Genomic DNA, 10,917 nt, shown 5'->3' with positions numbered 1-10,917 from the left:
ATTAACTCCTCACACCTTACCTTTCCTTGTGCTGTTCCTGCCATTTGAATTGCCTTTCTCAAAAGCCTAGCTCAAGTTCCACATTTTCTCCAGCACCTGCATGTGACCTTTCCTGGAGCAGTTACTTCCTAAACATGTGCTCTGTAGAGAAAGCTTGAGTGAAGCCTTCCCAGATCTATTCAACCTGATGATCTCTTTCTTCTCACAGAAGTTCCCACTTATTTTTACAATTAATCATATAATGTCTAGGTATATCTTTTATCTTATTATCTGATATTGCCATTAAATTTTCAAATTTATGTTTTCTCTTTAACCAGATGTTAAATGATGATCGTGTCTAAGGCCACTTTATATTCCACTGCTCCTAGAACAGAGTGTTGGTTCTAACATACACTTACTAAATATTTGTTGATGCTGATTAATCAGTGGTTCAAAAAGTACCTTCCGGCCAAAACTGGTTTGGCTCAGTGGATAGAGCGTCGGCCTGCGGACTGAAGGGTCCCAGGTTCGATTCCGGTCAAGGGGCATGTACCTGGGTTGCGGGCTCGTCTCCAGTGGGGGATGTGCAGGAGGCAGCTGATCAATGTTTCTAGCTCTCTATCTCTCTCCCTTCCTCTCTGTAAAAAATCAATAAAATCTATTAAAAAAAAAAAAAAGTACCTTCCAGCCCTAACCGGTTTGGCTCAGTGGATAGAGCGTTGGCCTGTGGACTGAAGGGTCCCAGGTTCGATTCTGGTCAAGGGCATGTACCTTGGTTGCAGGCATATCCCCAGTAGGGGGTGTGCGGGAGGCAGCTGATGGATGTTTCTCTCTCATCCATGTCTCTAACTCTCTGTCCCTCTCCCTTCCTCTCTGTAAAAAATCAATAAAATATATTTTACAAGAAAAGTACCTTCCAACACTTTTATTTTTAATGAATATGGGAATACAAGGAGTGCATTGTGCAGCTTTGGCTAGCACAAATGCTGAAAGGCCTTTGTCCTAGAACAAGGTGACATAAGAAAATTCAAGTCTTCCAGTCTTATGAAAAAGTAAAGGGAAAATGAACTTTTAAAGAATATGTTATAGAAAAGAAATGCCTTAGTTGTAATAACTATCAGAGACAGCACTGTGTATGTTACATGATAACAGAATACAGAACTCTAGAAGTGAGAGTAATCTGAGAAGTCCTACTGATAACTTTAAAGAAACTGATGAGCAAAATGAGACTATGTCAACCCACCTAAATGTGTGGGTTTGAGCTTTAGGTGAAAGAAGTCATTGCAATACTGGAGGTCTACTAAACTGGTTTATCACTGCAGGTAGTGACCCAGACAAGAGAGACCTGTGCATCACAAATGTCTACATCATCAATACAAGTCCTATTGCTTGGGCAGTTGCACAAGCCACCAGAAGAGTGCTCATAACTATTAGGATGTTGATTCTCAAACTGTAGGGTGCACCAGAAGCGTGTGGAGGGCTTGTAAAACACAGATTGCTGGCCCAATTCCAAGAATTTCTGACTCAGTAGATCTAGGTTAGGGCTAAATAATTTACATTTTAAACAAGCTCCTAGGTAATGCTGATGCTGCAGGTTCACATACAACACTTTGAGTATCAAGGTACTATATCACTCATGTACACACAACAGTATATATTTTCATTATCCTAACTGCAATTCTCAGCAACCAATGAGGTCCTAAGTAGCAGAACTTAGACTTTATCACTCACCATTCCACCTTTATTTGGGTCTTATCCACTTACCAGAGGCCACTATCTTTCATATATTAATAGTAAGATATTACTAGTATTTTTACTACAATGATACTCCTCTTCAGAAACTATTCAATAATAGAATATCATCCCTGAAAGTTGCTAATAATTACATCAAATTGCTTCTGTTAACACTGAAAATTACAAGATACCATTTGTCCATTTTTAATCAGCTATTATTTATTACTAGAGGCCCAGAGCACAAAAAATTTGTGCACTCGGTGGGGAGGTGGGGGGTGGGGCGGGGCCTCAGCCCAGCCTGTGCCCTCTTGCAGTCTGGGACCCCTCAGGGGATGTCCACTTGCCAGCAGGGAGCAGGTCTAAGCTGCAGTCAGATATCCTTAATGCTGCTGAGGAGGCAAGAGAGGCTCCCGCCACCACTGCTGTGCTGTCAGCTGTCAGACTGGCTTGTGGCTGAGCAGAGCTCACCCTGTGGGAGTGCACTGACCACCAAGGGGTAGCTCCTGCATTAAGCGTCTGCCCCCTGGTGGTCAGTGTGTGTCATAGTGACCAGTCATTCCCAGTCGTTCTGCTGTTAGGGTCAATTTGCATATTACCCTTTTATTATATAATGGTCAGATCTCATATCAGAATTTATTGTTATCTGAATAGTTTTCTTGCCATTTGTTCTCTTTGTTCCTCTTTGAAGACTTTTAGTAGAGAGAAGTGGGAAAATAATGGTGTCCACATTGCGTGTGGTCACTTTTTGGCCTGGCATGTTATGTCTGACAGGCACTATGTGGAGTGAGCTATTACCAGCAATCTGTTCATTCTACCCTCCAGTAGGCACAGCAAATAGGATGTGTTCCAACTAAGCAGTAGGTCTCCTTGAGAGCTAAATACTACATATGGCATTTGTTGAATCATTTTATTGTCCACAAGTCAGAGAGATATTTATCAGGAGCATCATTCACCTGGAAAGTCCAGGAGCTTCTTACCTATAGACAGTGATTAAATTAGTAAACAGACTGTTTTCCTTTAGTCCCAGATTCAATTAATTGCAATGACTAAGAAAATTTATTTTGGTTATGATATTCACTGCAATGGCATAATAGACCTTTCTTCAAGGCCATCTTAAGGGGTTTTGGGGAGCTAATGGAATTGAAGGGAAGGAAAACCTGCTTAGAATGAGGTAGTTCCTGTGGGTTTTAATAGTAGGGATCCCTATTGGGTCTTGGTTGGGTATTTATTCTGCAATGAGTAGACTCTATGGGCTCTTCCTCTCCGTATGTTACACTGTAAAATACAAAATCCCTGGTTACACAACATTATGAATGTACTTGATGCCACTGAAAATGGTTAAAATGGCAAATTTTATGTTATATACATTTTATCACATAAACAAAAATTAACAATGATCTTGATGTAGCCAAATGCTGAAGATATTCAGGACTGTAATTTTAAACCAATGAAACATAAATATAGCTTTTAATATTTATAGGAATTAGATGGCACATGATAACATATGGAATTAAATAAATGTGATCAAATTAAGTAAAATTGATACAGTTGTGTTTAATTTCAGAGATAACAGAGAGATAGACAAAGGCAGAGAAACACAGAAGGTGACCAAACCTGGACATTCTTTCCTCCAATGAAGAAAATGCTCTTTTCAGGCATTGTCAATTTCAGTACTAGGCAATAAAAGGATTTTAGAAAGTATCACTTCTAGCACAAAGCAATATTTTCATCAGACTAACTTAAATTAATCTAATGGCTTACATTAACAATACTGGGCAAATATTCCGTGATATTACATCTCTAAGATTTGCTTCAAAAAGACCTACGGACTGGAGGAAATGAAGAACTGTATACACAAGGCAGATTAGCCATGAACTGATCATCGTTGAGAATGAGTTGAGGTTTATGGAGATTCATTACACTATTCCTTGTGCTTTTGTGCATATTTGAATTTTCCACAATGAAAAGATGACTAAATCCTTTAAAAAAAAAAAAAAAAAAAAAAGCCCCATGACAGAGAGTGTAGTTGGTTTAGTTTAGGTCCCATGCTCACGCCTTGACTACATCAGGGAGGTGAGAGGAAAGTCAATGAGTGGGTGGACCCTCCAAAAGGTCCTTTAGTTTCTGGACCAGGAGAACACCTGCATATACCATCCTGTCAATGAGGCACAGGGGGGAAGAGGTAATTCCCCCAATGGACATTGAGATGCAATTAGGAAGAAGGATGGTGACTGAGTGGCCAAATAATGACAAATGTCTACTCCTTTGCATTAACATTGGGCACTTTATCAAATTTTCTCCCTCATCTCCTGTCACACCTGTTGTACCCCACATTCCAGCCAGGCCATCCACCTTGTGCTATCATGCTTCCTGCTCTCTCTTGCCTCGGTACCTTTTGTCGTGTTGTTATATCTGCCTGATAGGCCCTTCTGTTCCTTGTCACCGATGAAAGTCTACTCATTCTGCGATGTCTCTGCGATGTCATCTCCTTTCACTTTCCAAGCAGGCGGTGGTATATCTTGAATGGTTCTCAACTCTTCATCTCACAATAATAGTCAGAGCAATGATTCTGGCTCAGAATGAGCTGAGAACTGGTTACAGTAGAGATTGCTAGGCCCTGCCCTTAGGGTTTCTGACTCAGAGGTCTGGGTGGGGTCCTAAGAATTTACATATTTAACAAGTTCCTAGGTGATGCTGATACTGTTAATCTGAGGATCACACTTTAGAAACTTCTGCTTTAGAGCACTAGTGTCCAAATCTGACAATATATCATCCTCACCTGTTAAAAATATGATCTACTGCAGGCCTGCAGAGTCAGATACTCTGAGACTGGCATCCAGGAATCTGCATTTTTAATAGATTCCCTAGCTATCATTTCTGAAGTGATTTGGCACATTTTTTTGAATAGGCATTTGAGGACAATTGTAATAATAGACTGTGGGCCTGATTAGTCAGCCCTTCCCCACCCCTCACTTCAGGCAAAGTGATGGAAGAGTCTGGTATATTTTTTCCTAATATGACAGAAGCCACCCTGAAGAAAGGATGTCTTCTTACTGGTTAAAAGGTTATGTTTGGAAGATTAACAAAATTTCACACAAATATTCATATATATTCATCCTGGTTAGTAATTTTAAAATTTAAATTAAAACCAGATCAATTTCTACTTCTTAAATGAGAAAACATTATAAACTAATTTAACATATTAGAAAAAGTGGGGTGAAATGTGTACTCTCATTTATTGCTCTTGGAATGGTACATTGATGTACTCTCTTTGAAAAATAATTTGGCAGCTCCATCAAGAGCCAGAAATGTTTGATTTTGTAATCTTGATTCATTGACCTTTGATTCAGTAATCTCACTTCTGGGAATTGGTCCAAAGTAAATAACTTATAATATATTAAAACTCATATAAATGAATGAATATATAATAGTAAACACTGGAAACAATTTAAATCTCTAAAATAGAGTATTGGTTAAGTAAACACAGGCACTTAATGGAATATTATAAAGCAATTGAAATGCCTGATTATTTATTCATTCATTAAAAAAATAAAATAGTTGCCAACTTGTCCCCAAAGGGTTATATCTATTTGCACTCTTCCCAGCATTGTACCTTCAATGACAATGGAAATTATCATTGTTTAAAATCTGTCAATTATATCTTTTGTTGTTTTATATACTATTTTTATAGTAGAAAAATGCTAAAATTGTATTTTTAAAAGATTTTATCAATTAGGGAGGAATGTATACCAGGTGCCATGTTTTTATTTCTTTTATAAAAGAACTATTTATGGAAGGCCTGATCATATCTTACTTGTTTTCCTCTTATTTAACTCCACATATTTGAATCACTTAATCCCAATTGCCCATGAAAAACATTTCTTATATGTGTATACTTGCATTCAACTAAATAAGAAATCATATCTGAAACATACCATGAGGGCTTTAAAATGTTCCAGTATTTAGGCCCAGTAATTATATTTCTGAAAATAAATGCTAGGGCTATAACCTAAGATGATTATAATATTTAAAAATTATTCAATAATAGATAAAATTTATGAAAATTTTATTTATAAGGTGGCTTAAGAGCATGGGAAAATGTTATAATGTTAAATAGAAAGTATATTAAGCTTGAATATTTATTATGATCATAACTATGTAAAACCAACATCTAAAATACTCCAAAACCTCTGAATTACTAATCTATTTAAGCATAATAGAATATTTTCTTTCTACTTATCTGTATTTCCAAATTTCATTTACAGTATGTATTACTTTTATATTTAGAAAAGTAAAATAAATATAAAGACTATTCAGCTGAAATTAACAGAAACACAACTCAAATTAATGTTAGCCAAAAACGAAGAGTAGGTAAAGGGAGAGAGTTCATAGAAGGGTTTGGCTTTAGTCCAAGGTGGGAATTATATCATCAGTTCTCCCTCTTTCACCCTCCCCACAGTAGCTCAGCTCAGCCTCCTCTGTGTAGTAACCTCATTTTCTTCCATCTTCCAGGCTGCCAGAGAAGTAGGTTGCCCACACCTCCAGGCTTCCATCGTCTGCTTTAGGAATCCTAGTGGAAAGAGGACTCTTTCCCCCAATGTCTAGGTGTCACTTCCAGAGAAGGACTATAATGGGCCCTGCTGGTGCCACCTGCCCACCCCTAGGCTAATCACATTGTTGGGGAAATGGAGTATTAAGATTGGGTGGCTTGTGACATGTTCCAGAAGCTAGGATCTGGTACTGGAAGAGAGAAATAGCAGTAATGGTCAGCCAAATAAATTCAATTTAAAAAACTGAGAACGAAATAAATAAAAGAAAGCAAGATAATGGGCAGCACAGTATACTATCACAGTGCACCAGTTTCATCTATGCTCTAGCCTTTTGAAACGTGCAATTCTGAAAATTTCCCATACTGGATTAAATGCAACACCGTCATGTACAGTTCATCTCCCAGGAAGACACCCGAAGTCTTGTCCAGTGACTACATTGTGTGAAAGTCTGCAAAGTGTGGGCCATATGCTTTCTTCTTGGTCAGATGAAAACAGGGCTCCTTCTAGTCCTGTAATGAAAATATCATCCACATGGCTCCTATTGTCCCGGAGTTCTTTAGCGACTCAGTCTTGCTACCTCTGGGTCTGTACACGTGAGAAGCAAGTCTCCCTCACCCATCACATTGCAGAATCGAACCACTTTCGCCACCATCTTCTTGTTGGCCTGATTATGGAGCCCCTGTGTTGTCTTGGGTTTTGAACATTCACAAACTTCTTTCCAAGTCGTTTTTTTTCTGTGGCAATAGGACTCCCTTCAGATCTCTGCTGGCTTTTTGCCAAATTTATACCTGGGACTTCCATAAACCAGGCAGCAATACCAGAAATTCTGTCCCACCCTCACAGCTTCTGTCTCTTAGGAACCGATCTCAGCTTTGCTTAGTCTATAAGCTCTCAATTTACAGTCTCCAGTAATGGCTAGCTAACGTGCCCCCAGGCTGTACTTCAGTGGACAGTCTTTTACCACAGGCACGATTTCTAATTATATTTGGCAGGGAATAGCCCAATTGTTTAAGAGAAAGTGGCAAGGGACACAGGGTTCCCTAATTTTTATCAAGACTCTGGTATGTTTCCTGCCTCCCACCTTGTATTCATTTTAGATGGGAGCATAGAATTCGGCTTTTTCAATGCAGCAAGAATTATCATTTGACCCTCAGTGGTCCTGGGTCACTGGCTAGAGGCAGAAGGGGCCTTCCTGTGTGCTGTTGCCTTGTGCTTTCAGCTTATCCTTTCCTCTTAGCTTAGCAGGATTTCTTTCTAGCAACTCCAAGTCCCCATCCTCCCAATTTGTCAGTAGGTCCGGATAAATGGGGTACCCTGTTTGATTGGCCTGGGTCATGTTCCCACCTCTGAGGCGGCGGGATTTACTGGGGAAAGAGGGGAGGGGTAGAAATCCATTCTGGGGTAGACCACAAGCTACTATTGAACCTTTATTTTTAAAGGAGTTTAGTACTTCAGATATAAATCACAGTATTTATATGCACATATGCATAATCCATGGACATAGACAATAGTGGTGAAGGCCTGGGGTGGGGCCAGAATCAGGTGGAGGGGGGCACTGGGGGAAAATGGGAGACATCTGTAATACCCTCAACAATAAAGATAAATACATTTTTTAGAAGTTTGCATAACACGGAAATAAAGAAGAAATAAAAAAAAAAATCATTGAATCTAAAACTGTACGAGTAGAAAAGGTTGTTAGGATCACACCCTCATATTTAAAAATTGCAAGGTCATCTCAAACAGAATGAAAAAGAGCCAGAACCAGGGAACAAGGAAAACAACAGGAGACTTTGTCACCCCTTCTTCGCACCATCAGAAATGCAAGAACTGGTCCTGTAAAAATATTCAGCGGCTTCCTTGGCTTTCGTAAACCTGCAGCTTTACCCCCGTTTGACAGGTAGAATCTAAATTTCTTTTCTTTTATTATTTTTTTAAAAATATATTTTATTGAGCCCTTTTTTTAAAAAAAAGATAAAATATATTTTATTGATTTTTTTACAGAGAGGAAGGGAGAGGGAAAGAGAGTTAGAAACATCAATGAGAGAGAAGCATCGATCAGATTCTCTACCGGGGATGTACCCGCAACCAAGGTAGATGCCCTTGACCGGAATCGAACCCGGGACCCTTCAGTCTGCAGGCCGACACTCTATCCACTGAGCCAAACCAGTCAGGGGTCTTTTATTTTTTATTTATTTGTATTGATTGATTGACTTTAGAGAGAGAAACATCGATTTGTTATGCCACTTATTTATGCATTCACTGGTTGGTTCTTGTATGTGCCCTGACCAAGGATCAAATCTTGGCATACCGGGACGACACTCTCATCAACTGAGCTATCTGGCTGGGACCTGGAATCTAAATTTCAAAAGTGCTTTTAGAAGGTGCTATATCCATTATTCTCATCTACATATATGTTTTGTTTTTTATAACATTATCTGATTACTAAATTTATGCTAGCACTTCCTGAATATCAATATTCATAGAGAATTTCCCTCCCAGTTCTAGAGCTTTCTGCTAGCTTTCTTGGTTTCCAGCCTTGGCAGTTTTGCATCTTGGTTCTGTGTTGTTTTTCCCCATAGTTCCCAAACTAATCCAGATCCCTGGAATTGTGGGTCTGGCCCCTTATTCATGGAAATAGATTAGAAAATATAATTTTAACATTCAGTTAAATTGCTTTAAGTTTAAAACAATAAACTATTGTTTTTCCCATTGATTTTCAGACAGAGTGGAAGGGAAGGAGGGGGCAGGGGAGAGAGAGACATTGATGTGAGAGAGACACATGGATTGGTTGCCTCCTGCGTGCCCCTGACCAGGAGTGGGGAGCAAACCGAAGCCGAGGTATGTGCCCTTCACTGGGAATGGAACCTGCAACCCTTGGGTCAGAGAGCTGACGCTCTAACCACTGCGACAACTGGCCAGGGCAAAAAAATTAAATTTTAAATTTCAGAGTAATTTTAGATTTGCAGAGAGATTGCAAAGATAGTACAGAGAGTTCCTTTGTATTCTTCGTCCAATAAGGGTGTTAACATCTTACCTAGCTATGAAGCATTTGTCAAAACAAGAAAATCAAATTTGGCACATTACTATTAACTGAACTTCAGACTTCAAACGGATTTTCCTAGTTTTCCTCTAATGCTTTTTCTATTCCAGGATTCAATCCAGGGTAGCACATTGCATTGAATCTGCTAAATTTTAAAACAAACCATTTTTCAAGTTATTTCTAGTTAAGCTATGACAATTATTGTGAATGTGGCATTTTAATATTTAATATAAATTCCTCATTAGCCAAAACACAAGCTGCCAAGATGCCACGTTCTGTGGTTAGGAGCTTCTCTGGGGAAGACTATTACTTGTTTGGCGCATTTTATTTTATTTTTTAAAAAATATATATTTTATTGATTTTTTACAGAGAGGAAGGGAGAGGGATAGAGAGTTAGAAACATCGATCAGCTGCCTCCTGCACACCTCCTACTGGGGATGTGCCCGCAGCCAAGGTACATGCCCTTGACCAGAATTGAACCCGGGACCCTCCAGTCCGCAGGCCGACGCTCTATCCACTGAGCCAAACCTGTTAGGGCTTGTTTGGCACATTTTAGCTGTCCATAGTTTCTTACATTCTTTGCAGGATGTCCTTTTCACAGCAGTACGAGTTAAGAGAAGTCCAAGAGAATGCAAAGCAGTTTGACTCTTAGTGGAAAAGGATTTCATTATTCCTAATGCAATTAATAAAGTTAGGATTTTATTCCAGTGACATGTTATAAAGGTGGCAGAAATATAATTTATGAATACATTACAGGTATGATATGATCATCACACTCTAAGCCAGCGGTCACCAACCAGTGGTCCGTGGACCACTGGTGGTCCGTGAGGTCCGAAAGGTTGATGACTGTTGCTCTAAGCCACAGAAACCACAAAAGACCACAAAAATAGATTCTTTTTTTAAAAATATATTTTATTGATTTTTTACAGAGTGTAAGGGAGAGGGATAGAGAGCTAGAAACATCGATGAGAGAGAAACATCGACCAGCTGCCTCCTGCACACCCCCCACTGGGGATGTGCCTGCAACCAAGGTACATGCCCTTGACCAGAATCGAACCTGGGATCCCTCAGTCCACAGGCCGACACTCTATCCACCCAGCCAAACCAGCCAGGGCCAAAAACAGATTCTTGTTCAACTTCTCTCAGGAGAAAGACATTTGCCACCAAAGCCAAGATTTCTCTCTAGGAAAAGAAAGCTCTTTCTAGAAGTAATATCTGGAGTCATTTGGGGGAGGAGGGAGTGAACGTTACTTTGCAATTTTAAAATAGAAATATTTTCAGATCTATAGAGGCTATCCTATATAATAAAAGGCTAATATGCAAATTGTCCCCACGACAGCTGGCCAACCTCACTTGTTCCCTCCCTCTGGCCAGCCCACTCCCAATCCGCCCCAAATGGCACCGGGCCTCTAGTTTTCATATAAGATTGATTTTTTTAAGTTTATATTTTAAGAGAACAATATTGTAGGTATTACAACAAAAGAGCTCTAAAGAATTCTATTTGAAGTCAATTCAAGGACTTAGCCAATCTAAGGGAAATACAGAACTTTGCTAAGTATATATTCTATCTGATTTCATCTAGTTCCTGCCACAATTAATAGTTATCTTCAGGTA

Source organism: Myotis nattereri, assembly GCF_964212035.1.
Source record: "Myotis nattereri genome assembly, chromosome: 10".
NCBI lineage: Eukaryota > Metazoa > Chordata > Mammalia > Chiroptera > Vespertilionidae > Myotis > Myotis nattereri.
This window is presented reverse-complemented; position numbering follows the sequence as displayed.